Source organism: Salmo salar, chromosome 07, assembly GCF_965601325.2.
Source record: "Salmo salar chromosome 07, fSalSal1, whole genome shotgun sequence".
NCBI classification, from domain to species: Eukaryota; Metazoa; Chordata; class Actinopteri; order Salmoniformes; family Salmonidae; genus Salmo; species Salmo salar.
In genome coordinates this window covers 28,156,565-28,180,933 of record NC_138297.1, presented here as the reverse complement: position 1 = coordinate 28,180,933, position 24,369 = coordinate 28,156,565, and the positions used below count along the sequence as shown (strand labels likewise).

Below are 24,369 nucleotides of genomic sequence, written 5' to 3'. Positions count from 1 at the left end.
AGCGAAATACATTTAAATGCTAAGGGTTTTCATGCCAGATTGACATCATTTACATTGTCATACTTGCCGGATTAATATGAATAAATGATATGTTCCATGGAGAACACAGAATGATCAAGCTATTGAGTAACATAATATCAGTGACCATTGACAGCCATTTTGGTATAGTATAGCAGCAGGTATAGGAACTTGTCATCTTTCATGTTCAACAACACACCAATCACATGTGACAATAGGAAACAAAGCAGGTCAAAAGCGAGCTTACTGTAAATCCAGGAAGGTCTTTCCACATCACTATAAATGGAAAGATAGCATCTCTGGGTGGGCTCAAATCACCAACTTTTAAACCAACGGCCTAAGGCGCTAACCAATTGCGCCACAGAGACTTGTGATTATATTGACCCTCAGCAGGCCAAAGTCTCATGGAAGCTCACTACAAGTCAGGAAGTTTCACATCGCTACAATCTGAAAAATGTCATCCATGGGTGGTGTCGAAGCACCAATCTTTAGATAGATTGTCAAACACACTAACTGATTGCACTAGAGAGGCTTGTGTTGGCATTGACTCTCAGCAGGACAAAGTAACAGGGAATCTCATTACAGGTCCAGGATGTCACATCCGCATCATGGAGCATAACAAACTGAAAACTCACGTCCTTGGGTGGGCTCGAACCACCAACCTTTAGATTAACAGTCTAACGCGCTAACCAATTGCGCCACAGAGACTTGTTGTGTGTCTGACCCTAACACTTGATCGCTGGCCATCCGTGATCTCATCCAACTGTACATGGAGTTTACGAAACAACAACACTTTGTTCCAATGGTTGTATCAACGTGCATGGAAAGTGCCGCAACATTTTCAAGGAAGTAGCCCTGTAGTTTTCTAACGTTTGTTAGCTTTTTGAATGGCTTTAAAAGGGCAAAAATGTAGCACAATGTTCGTCAGCGCAACATTATATAAAAAGGCATCTGGCAGGAGTAAATTCAGCCACGATCACAAATATAATTTGATAAATATATATATTAAACAACTGCGTTTTCACGAATGTAATATATGATCGCCAAGCCCATTCAAAATAATTAGGGGACAGACCCCGGAAGAATGATGTAATGGCGAGTCACTTTCATGGAGTATAGGCACACATATTCTCACAAACACACACATACTGGAACAACATTGTCCTTCAAGCGAAATACATTGAAATGCTAAGGGTTTTCATGCCAGATTGACATCATTTACATTGTCATACTTGCCGGATTAATATGAATAAATGATATGTTCCATGGAGAACACAGAATGATCAAGCTATTGAGTAACATAATATCAGAGACCATTGACAGCCATTTTGGTATAGTATAGCAGCAGGTATAGGAACTTGTCATCTTTCATGTTCAACAACACACCAATCACATGTGACAATAGGAAACAAAGCAGGTCAAAAGCGAGCTTACTGTAAATCCAGGAAGGTCTTTCCACATCACTATAAATGGAAAGATAGCATCTCTGGGTGGGCTCAAATCACCAACCTTTAAACCAACAGCCTAAGGCGCTAACCAATTGCGCCACAGAGACTTGTGATTATATTGACCCTCAGCAGGCCAAAGTCTCATGGAAGCTCACTACAAGTCAGGAAGTTTCACATCGCTACAATCTGAAAAATGTCATCCATGGGTGGTGTCGAAGCACCAATCTTTAGATAGACTGTCAAACACACTAACTGATTGCACTAGAGAGGCTTGTGTTGGCATTGACTCTCAGCAGGACAAAGTAACAGGGAATCTCATTACAGGTCCAGGATGTCACATCCGCATCATGGAGCATAACAAACTGAAAACTCACGTCCCTGGGTGGGCTCGAACCACCAACCTTTAGATTAACAGTCTAACGCGCTAACCAATTGCGCCACAGAGACTTGTTGTGTATCTGACCCTAACACTTGATCGCTGGCCATCCGTGATCTCATCCAACTGTACATGGAGTTTACGAAACAACAACACTTTGTTCCAATGGTTGTATCAACGTGCATGGAAAGTGCCGCAACATTTTCAAGGAAGTAGCCCTGTAGTTTTCTAACGTTTGTTAGCTTTTTGAATGGCTTTAAAAGGGCAAAAATGTAGCACAATGTTCGTCAGCGCAACATTATATAAAAAGGCATCTGGCAGGAGTAAATTCAGCCACAATCACAAATATAATTTGATAAATATATATATTAAACAACTGCGTTTTCACGAATGTAATATATGATCGCCAAGCCCATTCAAAATAATTAGGGGACTGACCCCGGAAGAATGATGTAATGGCGAGTCACTTTCATGGAGTATAGGCACACATATTCACACAAACACACACATACTGGACCAACATTGTCCTTCAAGCGAAATACATTTAAATGCTAAGGGTTTTCATGCCAGATTGACATCATTTACATTGTCATACTTGCCGGATTAATATGAATAAATGATATGTTCCATGGAGAACACAGAATGATCAAGCTATTGAGTAACATAATATCAGAGACCATTGACAGCCATTTTGGTATAGTATAGCAGCAGGTATAGGAACTTGTCATCTTTCATGTTCAACAACACACCAATCACATGTGACAATAGGAAACAAAGCAGGTCAAAAGCGAGCTTACTGTAAATCCAGGAAGGTCTTTCCACATCACTATAAATGGGAAGATAGCATCTCTGGGTGGGCTCAAATCACCAAACTTTAAACCAAAGGCCTAAGGCGCTAACCAATTGCGCCACAGAGACTTGTGATTATATTGACCCTCAGCAGGCCAAAGTCTCATGGAAGCTCACTACAAGTCAGGAAGTTTCACATCGCTACAATCTGAAAAATGTCATCCATGGGTGGTGTCGAAGCACCAATCTTTAGATAGATTGTCAAACACACTAACTGATTGCACTAGAGAGGCTTGTGTTGGCATTGACTCTCAGCAGGACAAAGTAACAGGGAATCTCATTACAGGTCCAGGATGTCACATCCGCATCATGGAGCATAACAAACTGGAAACTCACGTCCCTGGGTGGGCTCGAACCACCAACCTTTAGATTAACAGTCTAACGCGCTAACTAATTGCGCCACAGAGACATGTTGTGTGTCTGACCCTAACACTTGATCGCTGGCCATCCGTGATCTCATCCAACTGTACATGGAGTTTACGAAACAACAACACTTTGTTCCAATGGTTGTATCAACGTGCATGGAAAGTGCCGCAACATTTTCAAGGAAGTAGCCCTGTAGTTTTCTAACGTTTGTTAGCTTTTTGAATGGCTTTAAAAGGGCAAAAATGTAGCACAATGTTCGTCAGCGCAACATTATATAAAAAGGCATCTGGCAGGAGTAAATTCAGCCACAATCACAAATATAATTTGATAAATATATATATTAAACAACTGCGTTTTCACGAATGTAATATATGATCGCCAAGCCCATTCAAAATAATTAGGGGACTGACCCCGGAAGAATGATGTAATGGCGAGTCACTTTCATGGAGTATAGGCACACATATTCACACAAACACACACATACTGGACCAACATTGTCCTTCAAGCGAAATACATTTAAATGCTAAGGGTTTTCATGCCAGATTGACATCATTTACATTGTCATACTTGCCGGATTAATATGAATAAATGATATGTTCCATGGAGAACACAGAATGATCAAGCTATTGAGTAACATAATATCAGAGACCATTGACAGCCATTTTGGTATAGTATAGCAGCAGGTATAGGAACTTGTCATCTTTCATGTTCAACAACACACCAATCACATGTGACAATAGGAAACAAAGCAGGTCAAAAGCGAGCTTACTGTAAATCCAGGAAGGTCTTTCCACATCACTATAAATGGGAAGATAGCATCTCTGGGTGGGCTCAAATCACCAAACTTTAAACCAAAGGCCTAAGGCGCTAACCAATTGCGCCACAGAGACTTGTGATTATATTGACCCTCAGCAGGCCAAAGTCTCATGGAAGCTCACTACAAGTCAGGAAGTTTCACATCGCTACAATCTGAAAAATGTCATCCATGGGTGGTGTCGAAGCACCAATCTTTAGATAGATTGTCAAACACACTAACTGATTGCACTAGAGAGGCTTGTGTTGGCATTGACTCTCAGCAGGACAAAGTAACAGGGAATCTCATTACAGGTCCAGGATGTCACATCCGCATCATGGAGCATAACAAACTGGAAACTCACGTCCCTGGGTGGGCTCGAACCACCAACCTTTAGATTAACAGTCTAACGCGCTAACTAATTGCGCCACAGAGACATGTTGTGTGTCTGACCCTAACACTTGATCGCTGGCCATCCGTGATCTCATCCAACTGTACATGGAGTTTACGAAACAACAACACTTTGTTCCAATGGTTGTATCAACGTGCATGGAAAGTGCCGCAACATTTTCAAGGAAGTAGCCCTGTAGTTTTCTAACGTTTGTTAGCTTTTTGAATGGCTTTAAAAGGGCAAAAATGTAGCACAATGTTCGTCAGCGCAACATTATATAAAAAGGCATCTGGCAGGAGTAAATTCAGCCACAATCACAAATATAATTTGATAAATATATATATTAAACAACTGCGTTTTCACGAATGTAATATATGATCGCCAAGCCCATTCAAAATAATTAGGGGACTGACCCCGGAAGAATGATGTAATGGCGAGTCACTTTCATGGAGTATAGGCACACATATTCACACAAACACACACATACTGGACCAACATTGTCCTTCAAGCGAAATACATTTAAATGCTAAGGGTTTTCATGCCAGATTGACATCATTTACATTGTCATACTTGCCGGATTAATATGAATAAATGATATGTTCCATGGAGAACACAGAATGATCAAGCTATTGAGTAACATAATATCAGAGACCATTGACAGCCATTTTGGTATAGTATAGCAGCAGGTATAGGAACTTGTCATCTTTCATGTTCAACAACACACCAATCACATGTGACAATAGGAAACAAAGCAGGTCAAAAGCGAGCTTACTGTAAATCCAGGAAGGTCTTTCCACATCACTATAAATGGGAAGATAGCATCTCTGGGTGGGCTCAAATCACCAACCTTTAAACCAAAGGCCTAAGGCGCTAACCAATTGCGCCACAGAGACTTGTGATTATATTGACCCTCAGCAGGCCAAAGTCTCATGGAAGCTCACTACAAGTCAGGAAGTTTCACTTCGCTACAATCTGAAAAATGTCATCCATGGGTGGTGTCGAAGCACCAATCTTTAGATAGATTGTCAAACACACTAACTGATTGCACTAGAGAGGCTTGTGTTGGCATTGACTCTCAGCAGGACAAAGTAACAGGGAATCTCATTACAGGTCCAGGATGTCACATCCGCATCATGGAGCACAACAAACTGAAAACTCACGTCCCTGGGTGGGCTCGAACCACCAACCTTTAGATTAACAGTCTAACGCGCTAACCAATTGCGCCACAGAGACTTGTTGTGTGTCTGACCCTGACACTTGATCGCTGGCAATCCGTGATCTCATCCAACTGTACATGGAGTTTACGAAACAACAACACTTTGTTCCAATGGTTGTGTCAACGTGCATCGAAAGTGCCGCAACATTTTCAAGGAAGTAGCCCTGTAGTTTTCTAACGTTTGTTAGCTTTTTGAATGGCTTTAAAAGGGCAAAAATGTAGCACAATGTTCGTCAGCGCAACATTATATAAAAAGGCATCTGGCAGGTGTAAATTCAGCCACAATCACAAATATAATTTGATAAATATATATATTAAACAACTGCGTTTTCACGAATGTAATATATGATCGCCAAGCCCATTCAAAATAATTAGGGGACTGACCCCGGAAGAATGATGTAATGGCGAGTCACTTTCATGGAGTATAGGCACACATATTCACACAAACACACACATACTGGACCAACATTGTCCTTCAAGCGAAATACATTTAAATGCTAAGGGTTTTCATGCCAGATTGACATCATTTACATTGTCATACTTGCCGGATTAATATGAATAAATGATATGTTCCATGGAGAACACAGAATGATCAAGCTATTGAGTAACATAATATCAGAGACCATTGACAGCCATTTTGGTATAGTATAGCAGCAGGTATAGGAACTTGTCATCTTTCATGTTCAACAACACACCAATCACATGTGACAATAGGAAACAAAGCAGGTCAAAAGCGAGCTTACTGTAAATCCAGGAAGGTCTTTCCACATCACTATAAATGGAAAGATAGCATCTCTGGGTGGGCTCAAATCACCAACTTTTAAACCAACGGCCTAAGGCGCTAAGCAATTGCACCACAGAGACTTGTGATTATTTTGACCCTCAGCAGGCCAAAGTCTCATGGAAGCTCACTACAAGTCAGGAAGTTTCACATCGCTACAATCTGAAAAAAGTCATCCATGGGTGGTGTCGAAGGACCAATCTTTAGATAGATTGTCAAACACACTAACTGATTGCACTAGAGAGGCTTGTGTTGGCATTGACTCTCAGCAGGACAAAGTAACAGGGAATCTCACTACAGGTCCAGAATGTCACATCCGCATCATGGAGCATAACAAACTGAAAACTCACGTCCCTGGGTGGGCTCGAACCACCAACCTTTAGATTAACAGTCTAACGCCCTAACCAATTGCGCCACAGAGACTTGTTGTGTGTCTGACCCTAACACTTGATCGCTGGCCATCCGTGATCTCATCCAACTGTACATGGAGTTTACGAAACAACAACACTTTGTTCCAATGGTTGTATCAACGTGCATGGAAAGTGCCGCAACATTTTCAAGGAAGTAGCCCTGTAGTTTTCTAACGTTTGTTAGCTTTTTGAATGGCTTTAAAAGGGCAAAAATGTAGCACAATGTTCGTCAGCGCAACATTATATAAAAAGGCATCTGGCAGGAGTAAATTCAGCCACGATCACAAATATAATTTGATAAATATATATATTAAACAACTGCGTTTTCACGAATGTAATATATGATCGCCAAGCCCATTCAAAATAATTAGGGGACTGACCCCGGAAGAATGATGTAATGGCGAGTCACTTTCATGGAGTATAGGCACACATATTCACACAAACACACACATACTGGACCAACATTGTCCTTCAAGCGAAATACATTGAAATGCTAAGGGTTTTCATGCCAGATTGACATCATTTACATTGTCATACTTGCCGGATTAATATGAATAAATGATATGTTCCATGGAGAACACAGAATGATCAAGGTATTGAGTAACATAATATCAGAGACCATTGACAGCCATTTTGGTATAGTATAGCAGCAGGTATAGGAACTTGTCATCTTTCATGTTCAACAACACACCAATCACATGTGACAATAGGAAACAAAGCAGGTCAAAAGCGAGCTTACTGTAAATCCAGGAAGGTCTTTCCACATCACTATAAATGGAAAGATAGCATCTCTGGGTGGGCTCAAATCACCAACCTTTAAACCAACAGCCTAAGGCGCTAACCAATTGCGCCACAGAGACTTGTGATTATATTGACCCTCAGCAGGCCAAAGTCTCATGGAAGCTCACTACAAGTCAGGAAGTTTCACATCGCTACAATCTGAAAAATGTCATCCATGGGTGGTGTCGAAGCACCAATCTTTAGATAGACTGTCAAACACACTAACTGATTGCACTAGAGAGGCTTGTGTTGGCATTGACTCTCAGCAGGACAAAGTAACAGGGAATCTCATTACAGGTCCAGGATGTCACATCCGCATCATGGAGCATAACAAACTGGAAACTCACGTCCCTGGGTGGGCTCGAACCACCAACCTTTAGATTAACAGTCTAACGCGCTAACCAATTGCGCCACAGAGACTTGTAGTGTGTCTCACCCTGACACTTGATCGCTGGCAATCCGTGATCTCATCCAACTGTACATGGAGTTTACGAAACAACAACACTTTGTTCCAATGGTTGTGTCAACGTGCATCGAAAGTGCCGCAACATTTTCAAGGAAGTAGCCCTGTAGTTTTCTAACGTTTGTTAGCTTTTTGAATGGCTTTAAAAGGGCAAAAATGTAGCACAATGTTCGTCAGCGCAACATTATATAAAAAGGCATCTGGCAGGTGTAAATTCAGCCACAATCACAAATATAATTTGATAAATATATATATTAAACAACTGCGTTTTCACGAATGTAATATATGATCGCCAAGCCCTTTCAAAATAATTAGGGGACTGACCCCGGAAGAATGATGTAATGGCGAGTCACTTTCATGGAGTATAGGCACACATATTCACACAAACACACACATACTGGACCAACATTGTCCTTCAAGCGAAATACATTTAAATGCTAAGGGTTTTCATGCCAGATTGACATCATTTACATTGTCATACTTGCCGGATTAATATGAATAAATGATATGTTCCATGGAGAACACAGAATGATCAAGCTATTGAGTAACATAATATCAGAGACCATTGACAGCCATTTTGGTATAGTATAGCAGCAGGTATAGGAACTTGTCATCTTTCATGTTCAACAACACACCAATCACATGTGACAATAGGAAACAAAGCAGGTCAAAAGCGAGCTTACTGTAAATCCAGGAAGGTCTTTCCACATCACTATAAATGGAAAGATAGCATCTCTGGGTGGGCTCAAATCACCAACCTTTAAACCAACGGCCTAAGGCGCTAACCAATTGCGCCACAGAGACTTGTGATTATATTGACCCTCAGCAGGCCAAAGTCTCATGGAAGCTCACTACAAGTCAGGAAGTTTCACATCGCTACAATCTGAAAAATGTCATCCATGGGTGGTGTCGAAGCACCAATCTTTAGATAGATTGTCAAACACACTAACTGATTGCACTAGAGAGGCTTGTGTTGGCATTGACTCTCAGCAGGACAAAGTAACAGGGAATCTCACTACAGGTCCAGGATGTCACATCCGCATCATGGAGCACAACAAACTGAAAACTCACGTCCCTGGGTGGGCTCGAACCACCAACCTTTAGATTAACAGTCTAACGCGCTAACCAATTGCGCCACAGAGACTTGTTGTGTGTCTGACCCTAACACTTGATCGCTGGCCATCCGTGATCTCATCCAACTGTACATGGAGTTTACGAAACAACAACACTTTGTTCCAATGGTTGTATCAACGTGCATGGAAAGTGCCGCAACATTTTCAAGGAAGTAGCCCTGTAGTTTTCTAACGTTTGTTAGCTTTTTGAATGGCTTTAAAAGGGCAAAAATGTAGCACAATGTTCGTCAGCGCAACATTATATAAAAAGGCATCTGGCAGGAGTAAATTCAGCCACAATCACAAATATAATTTGATAAATATATATATTAAACAACTGCGTTTTCACGAATGTAATATATGATCGCCAAGCCCATTCAAAATAATTAGGGGACTGACCCCGGAAGAATGATGTAATGGCGAGTCACTTTCATGGAGTATAGGCACACATATTCACACAAACACACACATACTGGACCAACATTGTCCTTCAAGCGAAATACATTTAAATGCTAAGGGTTTTCATGCCAGATTGACATCATTTACATTGTCATACTTGCCGGATTAATATGAATAAATGATATGTTCCATGGAGAACACAGAATGATCAAGCTATTGAGTAACATAATATCAGAGACCATTGACAGCCATTTTGGTATAGTATAGCAGCAGGTATAGGAACTTGTCATCTTTCATGTTCAACAACACACCAATCACATGTGACAATAGGAAACAAAGCAGGTCAAAAGCGAGCTTACTGTAAATCCAGGAAGGTCTTTCCACATCACTATAAATGGAAAGATAGCATCTCTGGGTGGGCTCAAATCACCAACCTTTAAACCAACGGCCTAAGGCGCTAACCAATTGCGCCACAGAGACTTATAATTATATTGACCCTCAGCAGGCCAAAGTCTCATGGAAGCTCACTACAAGTCAGGAAGTTTCACATCGCTACAATCTGAAAAATGTCATCCATGGGTGGTGTCGAAGCACCAATCTTTAGATAGATTGTCAAACACACTAACTGATTGCACTAGAGAGGCTTGTGTTGGCATTGACTCTCAGCAGGACAAAGTAACAGGGAATCTCATTACAGGTCCAGGATGTCACATCCGCATCATGGAGCACAACAAACTGAAAACTCACGTCCCTGGGTGGGCTCGAACCACCAACCTTTAGATTAACAGTCTAACGCGCTAACCAATTGCGCCACAGAGACTTGTTGTGTGTCTGACCCTGACACTTGATCGCTGGCAATCCGTGATCTCATCCAACTGTACATGGAGTTTACGAAACAACAACACTTTGTTCCAATGGTTGTGTCAACGTGCATCGAAAGTGCCGCAACATTTTCAAGGAAGTAGCCCTGTAGTTTTCTAACGTTTGTTAGCTTTTTGAATGGCTTTAAAAGGGCAAAAATGTAGCACAATGTTCGTCAGCGCAACATTATATAAAAAGGCATCTGGCAGGAGTAAATTCAGCCACAATCACAAATATAATTTGATAAATATATATATTAAACAACTGCGTTTTCACGAATGTAATATATGATCGCCAAGCCCATTCAAAATAATTAGGGGACTGACCCCGGAAGAATGATGTAATGGCGAGTCACTTTCATGGAGTATAGGCACACATATTCACACAAACACACACATACTGGACCAACATTGTCCTTCAAGCGAAATACATTGAAATGCTAAGGGTTTTCATGCCAGATTGACATCATTTACATTGTCATACTTGCCGGATTAATATGAATAAATGATATGTTCCATGGAGAACACAGAATGATCAAGCTATTGAGTAACATAATATCAGAGACCATTGACAGCCATTTTGGTATAGTATAGCAGCAGGTATAGGAACTTGTCATCTTTCATGTTCAACAACACACCAATCACATGTGACAATAGGAAACAAAGCAGGTCAAAAGCGAGCTTACTGTAAATCCAGGAAGGTCTTTCCACATCACTATAAATGGAAAGATAGCATCTCTGGGTGGGCTCAAATCACCAACCTTTAAACCAACGGCCTAAGGCGCTAACCAATTGCGTCACAGAGACTTGTGATTATACAAGTCTCTGTGGCGCAATTGGTTAGAGAGTTAGACTGTTAATCTAAAGGTTGGTGGTTCGAGCCCACCCAGGGACGAGAGTTTTCAGTTTGTTGTGCTCCATGATGCGGATGTGACATCCTGGACCTGTAATGAGATTCCCTGTTACTTTGTCCTGCTGAGAGTCAATGCCAACCCAAGCCTCTCTAGTGCAATCAGTTAGTGTGTTTGACAATCTATCTAAAGATTGGTGCTTCGACACCACCCATGGATGACATTTTTCAGCTTGTAGCGAAGTGAAACTTCCTGACTTGTAGTGAGATTCCCTGTTACTTTGTCCTGCTGAGGGTCAATGCCAACACAAGCCTCTCTAGTGCAATCAGTTAGTGTGTTTGACAATCTATCTAAAGATTGGAGCTTCGACACTACCCATGGATGACATTTTTCAGATTGTAGCGATGTGAAACTTCCTGACTTGTAGTGAGCTTCCATGAGACTTTGGCCTGCTGAGGGTCAATATAATCACAAGTCTCTGTGGCGTTATTGGTTAGCGCCTTAGGCCGTTAGTTTAAAGGTTGGTGATTTGAGCCCACCCAGAGATGCTATCTTTCCATTTATAGTGATGTGGAAAGACCTTCCTGGATTTACAGTAAGCTGGCTTTTGACCTGCTTTGTTTCCTATTGTCACATGTGATTGGTGTGTTGTTGAACATGAAAGATGACAAGTTCCTATACCTGCTGCTATACTATACCTAAATGGCTGTCAATGGTCTCTGATATTATGTAACTCAATAGCTTGATCATTCTGTGGTCTCCATGGAACATATCATTTATTCATATTAATCCAGCAAGTATGACAATGTAAATTATGTCAATCTGGCATGAAAACCCTTAGCATTTAAATGTATTTTGCTTGAAGGACAATGTTGGTCCAGTATGTGTGTGTTTGTGTGAATATGTGTGCCTATACGCCATGAAAGTGACTCGCCATTACATCATTCTTCAAGGTTCAGTCCCCTAATTATTTTGAATGGGCTTGGCGATCATATATTGCATTCGTGAAAACGCAGTTGTTTAAGATATATATTTATCAAATTATATTTGTGATTGTGGCTGAATTTACTCCTGCCAGATGCCTTTTTATATAATGTTGCGCTGACGAACATTGTGCTACATTTTTGCCCTTTTAAGGCCATTCAAAAAGCTAACAAACGTTAGAAAACTACAGGGCTACTTCCTTGAAAATTTTGCGGCACTTTCGATGCACGTTGACACAACCATTGGAACAAAGTGTTGTTGTTTCGTAAACTCCATGTACAGTTGGATGAGATCACGGATGGCCAGCGATCAAGTGTCAGGGTCAGACGCACAACAAGTCTCTGTGGCGCAATTGGTTATCGCGTTAGACTGTTAATCTAAAGGTTGGTGGTTCGAGCCCACCCAGGGACGAGAGTTTTCAGTTTGTTGTGCTCCATGATGCGGATGTGACATCCTGGACCTGTAATGAGATTCCCTGTTACTTTGTCCTGCTGAGGGTCAATGCCAACACAAGCCTCTCTAGTGCAATCAGTTAGTGTGTTTGACAATCTATCTAAAGATTGGTGCTTCGACACCACCCATGGATGACATTTTTCAGATTATAGCGATGTGAAACTTCCTGACTTGTAGTGAGCTTCCATGAGACTTTGGCCTGCTGAGGGTCAATATAATCACAAGTCTCTGTGGCGCAATTGGTTAGCGCCTTAGGCCGTTAGTTTAAAGGTTGCTGATTTGAGCCCACCCAGAGATGCTATCTTTCCATTTATAGTGATGTGGAAAGACCTTCCTGGATTTACAGTAAGCTCGCTTTTGACCTGCTTTGTTTCCTATTGTTACATGTGATTGGTGTGTTGTTGAACATGAAAGATGACAAGTTCCTATACCTGCTGCTATACTATACCTAAATGGCTGTCAATGGTCTCTGATATTTTGTTACTCAATAGCTTGATCATTCTGTGGTCTCCATGGAACATATCATTTATTCATATTAATCCGGCAAGTATGACAATGTAAATGATGTCAATCTGGCATGAAAACCCTTAGCATTTAAATGTATTTCGCTTGAAGGACAATGTTGGTCCAGTATGTGTGTGTTTGTGTGAATATGTGTGCCTATACGCCATGAAAGTGACTCGCCATTACATCATTCTTCCGGGTTCAGTCCCCTAATTATTTTGAATGGGCTTGGCGATCATATATTACATTCGTGAAAACGCAGTTGTTTAAGATATATATTTATCAAATTATATTTGTGATTGTGGCTGAATTTACTCCTGCCAGATGCCTTTTTATATAATGTTGCGCTGACGAACATTGTGCTACATGTTTGCCCTTTTAAGGCCATTCAAAAAGATAACAAACGTTAGAAAACTACAGGGCTACTTCCTTGAAAATGTTGCGGCACTTTCGATGCACGTTGACACAACCATTGGAACAAAGTGTTGTTGTTTCGTAAACTCCATGTACAGTTGGATGAGATCACGGATGGCCAGCGATCAAGTGTCAGGGTCAGACACACAACAAGTCTCTGTGGCGCAATTGGTTATCGCGTTAGACTGTTAATCTAAAGGTTGGTGGTTTGAGCCCACCCAGGGACGAGAGTTTTCAGTTTGTTGTGCTCCATGATGCGGATGTGACATCCTGGACCTGTAATGAGATTCCCTGTTACTTTGTCCTGCTGAGGGTCAATGCCAACACAAGCCTCTCTAGTGCAATCAGTTAGTGTGTTTGACATTCTATCTAAAGATTGGTGCTTCGACACCACCCATGGATGACATTTTTCAGATTGTAGCGATGTGAAACTTCCTGACTTGTAGTGAGCTTCCATGAGACTTTGGCCTGCTGAGGGTCAATATAATCACAAGTCTCTGTGGCGCAATTGGTTAGCGCCTTAGGCCGTTAGTTTAATGGTTGGTGATTTGAGCCCACCCAGAGATGCTATCTTTCCATTTATAGTGATGTTGAAAGACCTTCCTGGATTTACAGTAAGCTCGCTTTTGACCTGCTTTGTTTCCTATTGTGACATGTGATTGGTGTGTTGTTGAACATGAAAGATGACAAGTTCCTATACCTGCTGCTATACTATACCAAAATGGCTGTCAATGGTCTCTGATATTATGTTACTCAATAGCTTGATCATTCTGTGGTCTCCATGGAACATATCATTTATTCATATTAATCCGGCAAGTATGACAATGTAAATTATGTCAATCTGGCATGAAAACCCTTAGCATTTAAATGTATTTCGCTTGAAGGACAATGTTGGTCCAGTATGTGTGTGTTTGTGTGAATATGTGTGCCTATACGCCATGAAAGTGACTCGCCATTACATCATTCTTCCGGGGTCAGTCCCCTAATTATTTTGAATGGGCTTGGCGATCATATATTACATTCGTGAAAACGCAGTTGTTTAAGATATATATTTATCAAATTATATTTGTGATTGTGGCTGAATTTACTCCTGCCAGATGCCTTTTTATATAATGTTGCGCTGACGAACATTGTGCTACATTTTTGCCCTTTTAAGGCCATTCAAAAAGCTAACAAACGTTAGAAAACTACAGGGCTACTTCCTTGAAAATGTTGCGGCACTTTCGATGCACGTTGACACAACCATTGGAACAAAGTGTTGTTGTTTCGTAAACTCCATGTACAGTTGGATGAGATCACGGATGGCCAGCGATGAAGTGTCAGGGTCAGGCACACAACAATTCTCTGTGGCGCAATTGGTTAGCGCGGTAGACTGTTAATCTAAAGGTTGGTGGTTTGAGCCCACCCAGGGACTAGAGTTTTCAGTTTGTTGTGCTCCATGATGCGGATGTTACATCCTGGACCTGTAATGAGATTCCCTGTTACTTTGTCCTGCTGAGGGTCAATGCCAACACAAGCCTCTCTAGTGCAATCAGTTAGTGTGTTTGACAATCTATCTAAAGATTGGTGCTTCGACACCACCCATGGATGACATTCTTCAGATTGTAGCGATGTGAAACATCCTGACTTGTAGTGAGCTTCCATGAGACTTTGGCCTGCTGAGGGTCAATATAATCATAAGTCTCTGTGGCGCAATTGGTTAGAGCCTTAGGCCATTAGTTTAAAGGTTGGTGATTTGAGCCCAGCCAGAGATGCTATCTTTCCATTTATAGTGATGTGGAAAGACCTTCCTGGATTTACAGTAAGCTCGCTTTTGACCTGCTTTGTTTCCTATTGTCACATGTGATTGGTGTGTTGTTGAACATGAAAGATGACAAGTTCCTATATCTGCTGCTATACTATACCAAAATGGCTGTCAATGGTCTCTGATATTATGTTACTCAATAGCTTGATCATTCTGTGGTCTCCATGGAACATATCATTTATTCATATTAATCCGGCAAGTATGACAATGTAAATGATGTCAATCTGGCATGAAAACCCTTAGCATTTAAATGTATTTCGCTTGAAGGACAATGTTGGTCCAGTATGTGTGTGTTTGTGTGAATATGTGTGCCTATACGCCTTGAAAGTGACTCGCCATTACATCATTCTTCCGGGGTCAGTCCCCTAATTATTTTGAATGGGCTTGGCGATCATATATTACATTCGTGAAAACGCAGTTGTTTAAGATCTATATTTATCAAATTATACTTGTGATTGTGGTTGAATTTACTCCTGCCAGATGCCTTTTTATATAATGTTGCGCTGACGAACATTGTGCTACATTTTTGCCCTTTTAAGGCCATTGAAAAAGCAAACAAACGTTACAAAACTACAGGGCTACTTCCTTGAAAATGTTGCGGCACTTTCGATGCACGTTGACACAACCATTGGAACAAAGTGTTGTTGTTTCGTAAACTCCATGTACAGTTGGATGAGATCACGGATGGCCAGCGATCAAGTGTCAGGGTCAACAAGTCTCTGTGGCGCAATTGGTTAGCGCGTTAGACTGTTAATCTAAAGGTTGGTGGTTTGAGCCCACCCTGGGACGAGAGTTTTCAGTTTGTTGTGCTCCATGATGCGGATGTGACATCCTGGACCTGTAATGAGATTCCCTGTTACTTTGTCCTGCTGAGGGTCAATGCCAACACAAGCCTCTCTAGTGCAGTCAGTTAGTGTATTTGACAATCTATCTAAAGATTGGTGCTTCGACACCACCCATGGATGACATTCTTCAGATTGTAGCAATGTGAAACTTCCTGACTTGTAGTGAGCTTCCATGAGACTTTGTCCTGCTGAGGGTTAATATAATCACAAGTCTCTCTGGCGCAATTGGTTAGCACCTTAGGCTGTTAGTTTAAAGGTTGGTGATTTGAGCCCACCCAGAGATGCTATCTTTCCATTTATAGTGATGTGGAAAGACCTTCCTGGATTTACAGTAAGCTCGCTTTTGACCTGCTTTCTTTCCTATTGTCACATGTGATTGGTGTGTTGTTGAACATGAAACATGACAAGTTCCTATACCTGCTGCTATACTATACCTAAATGGCTGTCAATGGTCTCTGATATTATGTTACTCAATAGCTTGATCATTCTGTGGTCTCCATGGAACATATCATTTATTCATATTAATCCGGCAAGTATGACAATGTAAATGATGTCAATCTGGCATGAAAACCCTTAGCATTTAAATGTATTTTGCTTGAAGGACAATGTTGGTCCAGTATGTGTGTGTTTGTGTGAATATGTGTGCCTATACGCCATGAAAGTGACTCGCCATTACATCATTCTTCCAGGGTCAGTCCCCTAATTATTTTGAATGGGCTTGGCGATCATATATTACATACGTGAAAACGCAGTATGTTTAAGATATATATTTATCAAATTATATTTGTGATTGTGGCTGAATTTACTCCTGCCAGATGCCTTTTTATATAATGTTGCGCTGACGAACATTGTGCTACATTTTTGCCCTTTTAAGGCCATTCAAAAAGCTAACAAACGTTAGAAAACTACAGGGCTACTTCCTTGAAAATGTTGCTGCACTTTCGATGCACGTTGAAACAACCCTTTGAAAAAAGTGTTGTTGTTTCATAAACTCCATGTACAGTTGGATGAGATCACGGATGGCAAGTGATCAAGTGTCAGGGCCAGACACACAACAAGTCTCTGTGGCGCAATTGGTTAGCGTGTTAGACTGTTAATCTAAAGGTTGGTGGTTTGAGCCCACCCAGGGACGAGAGTTTTCAGTTTGTTGTGCTCCATGATGCGGATGTGACATCCTGGACCTGTAATGAGATTCCCTGTTACTTTGTCCTGCTGAGGGTCAATGCCAACACAAGCCTCTCTAGTGCAGTCAGTTAGTGTGTTTGACAATCTATCTAAAGATTGGTGCTTCGACACCACCCATGGATGACATTCTTCAGATTGTAGCAATGTGAAACTTCCTGACTTGTAGTGAGCTTCCATGAGACTTTGTCCTGCTGAGGGTCAATATAATCACAAGTCTCTGTGGCGCAATTGGTTAGCGCCTTAGGCTGTTAGTTTAAAGGTTGGTGATTTGAGCCCACCCAGAGATGCTATCTTTCCATTTATAGTGATGTGGAAAGACCTTCCTGGATTTACATTAAGCTCGCTTTTGACCTGCTTTGTTTCCTATTGTCACATTTGATTGGTGTGTTGTTGAACATGAAAGATGACAAGTTCCTATACCTGCTGCTATACTATACCTAAATGGCTGTCAATGGTCTCTGATCTTCTGTTACTCAATAGCTTGATCATTCTGTGGTCTCCATGGAACATATCATTTATTCATATTAATCTGGCTAGTATGACAATGTAAATGATGTCAAACTGGCATGAAAACCCATAGCATTTAAATGTATCTCGCTTGAAGGACAATGTTGGTCCAGTATGTGTGTGTTTGTGTGAATATGTGTGCCTATACGCCATGAAAGTGACTCGCCATTACATCATTCTTCCGGGGTCAGTCCCCTAATTATTTTGAATGGGCTTGGCGATCATATATTACATTTGTGAAAACGCAGTTGTTTAAGATATATGTTTTTTAAATTATGTTTGTGATTGTGGCTGAATTTACTCCTGCCAGATGCCTTTTTATATAATGTTGTGCTGACGAACATTGTGCTACATTTTTGCCCTTTTAAGGCCATTCAAAAAGCTAACAAACGTTAGAAAACTACAGGGCTACTTCCTTGAAAATGTTGCGGCACTTTCGATGCACGTTGACACAACCATTGGAACAAAGTGTTGTTGTTTCGTAAACTCCATGTACAGTTGGATGAGATCACGGATGGCCAGCGATCAAGTGTCAGGGTCAGTCACACAACAAGTCTCTGTGGCGCAATTGGTTAGAGAGTTAGACTGTTAATCTAAAGGTTGGTGGTTTGAGCCCACCCAGGGACGAGAGATTTCAGTTTGTTGTGCTCCATGATCCGGATGTGACATCCTTGACCTGTAATGAGATTCCCTGTTACTTTGTCCTGCTGAGGGTCAATGCCAACACAATCCTCTCTAGTGCAGTCAGTTAGTGTGTTTGACAATCTATCTAAAGATTGGTGCTTCGACACCACCCATGGATGACATTCTTCAGATTGTAGCAATGTGAAACTTCCTGACTTGTAGTGAGCTTCCATGAGACTTTGTCCTGCTGAGGGTCAATATAATCACAAGTCTCTGTGAAGCAATTAGTTAGCACCTTAGGCTGTTAGTTTAAAGGTTGGTGATTTGAGCCCACCCAGAGATGCTATCTTTCCATTTATAGTGATGTGGAAAGACCTTCCTGGATTTACAGTAAGCTCGCTTTTCACCTGCTTTGTTTCCTATTGTCACATGTGATTGGTGTGTTGTTGAACATGAAAGATGACAAGTTCCTATACCTGCTGCTATACTATACCTAAATGGCTGTCAATGGTCTCTGATCTTCTGTTACTCAATAGCTTGATCATTCTGTGGTCTCCATGGAACATATCATTTATTCATACTAATCTGGCTAGTATGACAATGTAAATGATGTCAAACTGGCATGAAAACCCATAGCATTTAAATGTATCTCGCTGGAAGGACAATGTTGGTCCAGTATGTGTGTGTTTGTGTGAATATGTGTGCCTATACGCCATGAAAGTGACTCGCCATTACATCATTCTTCCAGGGTCAGTCCCCTAATTATTTTGAATGGGCTTGGCGATCATATATTACATTCGTGAAAACGCAGTTGTTTAAGATATATATTTATCAAATTATATTCGTGATTGTGGCTGTTTTTACTCCTGCCAGATGCCTTTTTATATAATGTTGCGCTGACGAACATTGTGCTACATTTTTGCCCTTTAAAGGCTATTCAAAAAGCTAACAAACGTTAGAAAACTACATGGCTTCTTCCTTGAAAATGTTGCGGCACTTTCGATGCACGTTGACACAACCATTGGAACAAAGTGTTGTTGTTTCGTAAACTCCATGTACAGTTGGATGAGATCACGGATGGCCAGCGATCAAGTGTCAGGGTCAGACACATATAAGTCTCTGTGGCGCAATTGGTTAGCGCGTTAGACTGTTAATCTAAAGGTTGGTGGTTCGAGCCCACCCAGGGACGAGAGTTTTCAGTTTGTTGTGCTCCATGATGCGGATGTGACATCCTGGACCTGTAATGAGATTCCCTGTTACTTTGTCCTGCTGAGGGTCAATGCCAACACAATCCTCTCTAGTGCAGTCAGTTAGTGTGTTTGACAATCTATCTAAAGATTGGTGCTTCGACACCACCCATGGATGACATTCTTCAGATTGTAGCAATGTGAAACTTCCTGACTTGTAGTGAGCTTCCATGAGACTTTGTCCTGCTGAGGGTCAATATAATCACAACTCTCTGTGGCGCAATTGGTTAGCGCCTTAGGCTGTTAGTTTAAAGGTTGGTGATTTGAGCCCACCAAGAGATGCTATCTTTCCATTTATAGTGATGTGGAAAGACCTTCCTGGATTTACAGTAAGCTGGCTTTTGACCTGCTTTGTTTCCTATTGTCACATGTGATTGGTGTGTTGTTGAACATGAAAGATGACAAGTTCCTATACCTGCTGCTATACTATACCTAAATGGCTGTCAATGGTCTCTGATCTTCTGTTACTCAATAGCTTGATCATTCTGTGGTCTCCATGGAACATATCATTTATTCATATTAATCTGGCTAGTATGACAATGTAAATGATGTCAAACTGGCATGAAAACCCATAGCATTTAAATGTATCTCGCTTGAGGACAATGTTGGTCCAGTATGTGTGTGTTTGTGTGAATATGTGTGCCTATACGCCATGAAAGTGACTCGCCATTACATCATTCTTCCGGGGTCAGTCCCCTAATTATTTTGAATGGGCTTGGCGATCATATATTACATTTGTGAAAACGCAGTTGTTTAAGATATATGTTTTTTAAATTATGTTTGTGATTGTGGCTGAATTTACTCCTGCCAGATGCCTTTTTATATAATGTTGTGCTGACGAACATTGTGCTACATTTTTGCCCATTTAAGGCCATTCAAAAAGATAACAAACGTTAGAAAACTACAGGGCTACTTCCTTGAAAATGTTGCGGCACTTTCGATGCACGTTGACACAACCATTGGAACAAAGTGTTGTTGTTTCGTAAACTCCATGTACAGTTGGATGAGATCACGGATGGCCAGCGATCAAGTGTCAGGGTCAGTCACACAACAATTCTCTGTGGCGCAATTGGTTAGAGAGTTAGACTGTTAATCTAAAGGTTGGTGGTTCGAGCCCACCCAGGGACGAGAGTTTTCAGTTTGTTGTGCTCCATGATGCGGATGTGACATCCTGGACCTGTAATGAGATTCCCTGTTACTTTGTCCTGCAGAGGGTCAATGCAAACACAAGCCTCTCTAGTGCAGTCAGTTAGTGTGTTTGACAATCTATCTAAAGATTGGTGCTTCGACACCACCCATGGATGACATTCTTCAGATTGTAGCGATGTGAAACTTCCTGACTTGTAGTGAGCTTCCATGAGACTTTGTCCTGCTGAGGGTCAATATAATCACAAGTCTCTGTGGCGCAATTGGTTAGCGCCTTAGGCTGTTAGTTTAAAGGTTGGTGATTTGCGCCCACCCAGAGATGCTATCTTTCCATTTATAGTGATGTGGAAAGACCTTCCTGGATTTACAGTAAGCTCGCTTTTGACCTGCTTTGTTTCCTATTGTCACATGTGATTGGTGTGTTGTTGAACATGAAAGATGACAAGTTCCTATACCTGCTGCTATACTATACCTAAATGGCTGTCAATGGTCTCTGATCTTCTGTTACTCAATAGCTTGATCATTCTGTGGTCTCCATGGAACATATCATTTATTCATATTAATCTGGCTAGTATGACAATGTAAATGATGTCAATCTGGCATGAAAACCCTTAGCATTTAAATGTATCTCGCTTGAAGGACAATGTTGGTCCAGTATGTGTGTGTTTGTGTGAATATGTGTGCCTATACGCCATGAAAGTGACTCGCCATTACATCATTCTTCCGGGGTCAGTCCCCTAATTATTTTGAATGGGCTTGGCGATCATATATTACATTTGTGAAAACGCAGTTGTTTAAGATATATGTTTTTTAAATTATGTTTGTGATTGTGGCTGAATTTACTCCTGCCAGATGCCTTTTTATATAATGTTGTGCTGACGAACATTGTGCTACATTTCTGCCCTTTTAAGGCCATTCAAAAAGCTAACAAACGTTAGAAAACTACAGGGCTACTTCCTTGAAAATGTTGCGGCACTTTCGATGCACGTTGACACAACCATTGGAACAAAGTGTTGTTGTTTCGTAAACTCCATGTACAGTTGGATGAGATCACGGATGGCCAGCGATCAAGTGTCAGGGTCAGTCACACAACAAGTCTCTGTGGCGCAATTGGTTAGAGAGTTAGACTGTTAATCTATAGGTTGGTGGTTCGAGCCCACCCAGGGACGAGAGTTTTCAGTTTGTTGTGCTCCATGATGCGGATGTGACATCCTGGACCTGTAATGAGATTCCCTGTTACTTTGTCCTGCAGAGGGTCAATGCCAACACAAGCCTCTCTAGTGCAGTCAGTTTGTGTGTTTGACAATCTATCTAAAGATTGGTGCTTCGACACCACCCATGGATGACATTCTTCAGATTGTAGCAATGTGAAACTTCCTGACTTGTAGTGAGCTTCCATGAGACTTTGTCCTGCTGAGGGTCAATATAATCACAAGTATCTGTGGTGCAATTGGTTAGCACCTTATGCTGTTAGTTTAAAGGTTGGTGATTTGAGCCCACCCAGAGATGCTATCTTTCCATTTATAGTGATGTGGAAAGACCTTCCTGGATTTACAGTAAGCTCGCTTTTGACCTGCTTTGTTTCCTATTGTCACATGTGATTGGTGTGTTGTTGAACATGAAAGATGACAAGTTCCTATACCTGCTGCTATACTATACCTAAATGGCTGTCAATGGTCTCTGATCTTCTGTTACTCAATAGCTTGATCATTCTGTGGTCTCCATGGAACATATCATTTATTCATATTAATCTGGCTAGTATGACAATGTAAATGATGTCAAACTGGCATGAAAACCCATAGCATTTAAATGTATCTCGCTTGAAGGACACTGTTGGTCCAGTATGTGTGTGTTTGTGTGAATATGTGTGCCTATACGCCATGAAAGTGACTCGCCATTACATCATTCTTCCGGGGTCAGTCCCCTAATTATTTTGAATGGGCTTGGCGATCATATATTACATTCGTGAAAACGCAGTTGTTTAAGATATATGTTTTATAAATTATGTTTGTGATTGTGGCTGAATTTACTCCTGCCAGATGCCTTTTTATATAATGTTGTGCTGACGAACATTGTGCTACATTTTTGCCCTTTTAAGGCCATTCAAAAAGCTAACAAACGTTAGAAAACTACAGGGCTACTTCCTTGAAAATGTTGCGGCACTTTCGATGCACGTTGACACAACCATTGGAACAAAGTGTTGTTGTTTCGTAAACTCCATGTACAGTTGGATGAGATCACGGATGGCCAGCGATCAAGTGTCAGGGTCAGACACACAACAAGTCTCTGTGGCGCAATTGGTTAGCGCGTTAGACTGTTAATCTAAAGGTTGGTGGTTCGAGCCCACCCAGGGATGAGAGTTTTCAGTTTGTTGTGCTCCATGATGCGGATGTGACATCCTGGACCTGTAATGAGATTCCCTGTTACTTTGTCCTGCTGAGGGTCAATGCCAACACAAGCCTCTCTAGTGCAATCAGTTAGTGTGTTTGACAATCTATCTAAAGATTGGTGCTTCGACACCACCCATGGATGACATTTTTCAGATTGTAGCGATGTGAAACTTCCTGACTTGTAGTGAGCTTCCATGAGACTTTGGCCTGCTGAGGGTGAATATAATCACAAGTCTCTGTGGCGCAATTGGTTAGCGCCTTAGGCCGTTAGTTTAAAGGTTGTTGATTTGAGCCCACCCAGAGATGCTATCTTTCCATTTATACTGATGTGGAAAGACCTTCCTGGATTTACAGTAAGCTCGCTTTTGACCTGCTTTGTTTCCTATTGTCACATGTGATTGGTGTGTTGTTGAACATGAAAGATGACAAGTTCCTATACCTGCTGCTATACTATACCTAAATGGCTGTCAATGGTCTCTGATCTTCTGTTACTCAATAGCTTGATCATTCTGTGGTCTCCATGGAACATATCATTTATTCATATTAATCCGGCAAGTATGACAATGTAAATGATGTCAATCTGGCATGAAAACCCTTAGCATTTAAATGTATTTCGCTTGAAGGACAATGTTGGTCCAGTATGTGTGTGTTTGTGTGAATATGTGTGCCTATACGCCATGAAAGTGACTCGCCATTACATCATTCTTCCAGGGTCAGTCCCCTAATTATTTTGAATGGGCTTGGCGATCATATATTACATTCGTGAAAACGCAGTTGTTTAAGATATATATTTATCAAATTATATTTGTGATTGTGGCCAAATTTACTCCTGCCAGATGCCTTTTTATATAATGTTGTGCTGACGAACATTGTGCTACATTTTTGCCCTTTTAAGGCCATTCAAAAAGATAACAAACGTTAGAAAACTACAGGGCTACTTCCTTGAAAATGTTGCGGCACTTTCGATGCACGTTGACACAACCATTGGAACAAAGTGTTGTTGTTTCGTAAACTCCATGTACAGTTGGATGAGATCACGGATGGCCAGCGATCAAGTGTCAGGGTCAGACACACAACAAGTCTCTGTGGCGCAATTGGTTAGCGCGTTAGGCTGTTAATCTAAAGGTTGGTGGTTCGAGCCCACCCAGGGACG

General features: G+C 41.2%; 15 non-coding genes across 15 annotated transcripts; 6 read left to right on the top strand and 9 right to left on the bottom strand.

The window, feature by feature from the left end:
- Window positions 1-652: 652 nt before the first annotated feature.
- On the bottom strand, window positions 653-726 carry trnan-guu (transfer RNA asparagine (anticodon GUU)). The gene has a single exon. It is a non-coding gene; the product is annotated as a tRNA-Asn (tRNA).
- A 1,113-nt stretch (window positions 727-1,839) lies between these two features.
- On the bottom strand, window positions 1,840-1,913 carry trnan-guu (transfer RNA asparagine (anticodon GUU)). Its single transcript has one exon. It is a non-coding gene; the product is annotated as a tRNA-Asn (tRNA).
- A 1,113-nt stretch (window positions 1,914-3,026) lies between these two features.
- Window positions 3,027-3,100, bottom strand: trnan-guu (transfer RNA asparagine (anticodon GUU)). Its single transcript has one exon. It is a non-coding gene; the product is annotated as a tRNA-Asn (tRNA).
- Window positions 3,101-4,213: 1,113 nt separating this feature from the next.
- Window positions 4,214-4,287, bottom strand: trnan-guu (transfer RNA asparagine (anticodon GUU)). The gene has a single exon. It is a non-coding gene; the product is annotated as a tRNA-Asn (tRNA).
- Window positions 4,288-5,400: 1,113 nt separating this feature from the next.
- trnan-guu (transfer RNA asparagine (anticodon GUU)) lies at window positions 5,401-5,474 on the bottom strand. Its single transcript has one exon. It is a non-coding gene; the product is annotated as a tRNA-Asn (tRNA).
- Window positions 5,475-6,587: 1,113 nt separating this feature from the next.
- On the bottom strand, window positions 6,588-6,661 carry trnan-guu (transfer RNA asparagine (anticodon GUU)). Its single transcript has one exon. It is a non-coding gene; the product is annotated as a tRNA-Asn (tRNA).
- Window positions 6,662-7,774: 1,113 nt separating this feature from the next.
- On the bottom strand, window positions 7,775-7,848 carry trnan-guu (transfer RNA asparagine (anticodon GUU)). Its single transcript has one exon. It is a non-coding gene; the product is annotated as a tRNA-Asn (tRNA).
- A 1,113-nt stretch (window positions 7,849-8,961) lies between these two features.
- Window positions 8,962-9,035, bottom strand: trnan-guu (transfer RNA asparagine (anticodon GUU)). Its single transcript has one exon. It is a non-coding gene; the product is annotated as a tRNA-Asn (tRNA).
- Window positions 9,036-10,148: 1,113 nt separating this feature from the next.
- trnan-guu (transfer RNA asparagine (anticodon GUU)) lies at window positions 10,149-10,222 on the bottom strand. Its single transcript has one exon. It is a non-coding gene; the product is annotated as a tRNA-Asn (tRNA).
- A 2,212-nt stretch (window positions 10,223-12,434) lies between these two features.
- trnan-guu (transfer RNA asparagine (anticodon GUU)) lies at window positions 12,435-12,508 on the top strand. The gene has a single exon. It is a non-coding gene; the product is annotated as a tRNA-Asn (tRNA).
- Window positions 12,509-15,987: 3,479 nt separating this feature from the next.
- trnan-guu (transfer RNA asparagine (anticodon GUU)) lies at window positions 15,988-16,061 on the top strand. Its single transcript has one exon. It is a non-coding gene; the product is annotated as a tRNA-Asn (tRNA).
- A 1,114-nt stretch (window positions 16,062-17,175) lies between these two features.
- On the top strand, window positions 17,176-17,249 carry trnan-guu (transfer RNA asparagine (anticodon GUU)). The gene has a single exon. It is a non-coding gene; the product is annotated as a tRNA-Asn (tRNA).
- Window positions 17,250-19,548: 2,299 nt separating this feature from the next.
- Window positions 19,549-19,622, top strand: trnan-guu (transfer RNA asparagine (anticodon GUU)). Its single transcript has one exon. It is a non-coding gene; the product is annotated as a tRNA-Asn (tRNA).
- Window positions 19,623-23,108: 3,486 nt separating this feature from the next.
- Window positions 23,109-23,182, top strand: trnan-guu (transfer RNA asparagine (anticodon GUU)). Its single transcript has one exon. It is a non-coding gene; the product is annotated as a tRNA-Asn (tRNA).
- Window positions 23,183-24,295: 1,113 nt separating this feature from the next.
- On the top strand, window positions 24,296-24,369 carry trnan-guu (transfer RNA asparagine (anticodon GUU)). The gene has a single exon. It is a non-coding gene; the product is annotated as a tRNA-Asn (tRNA).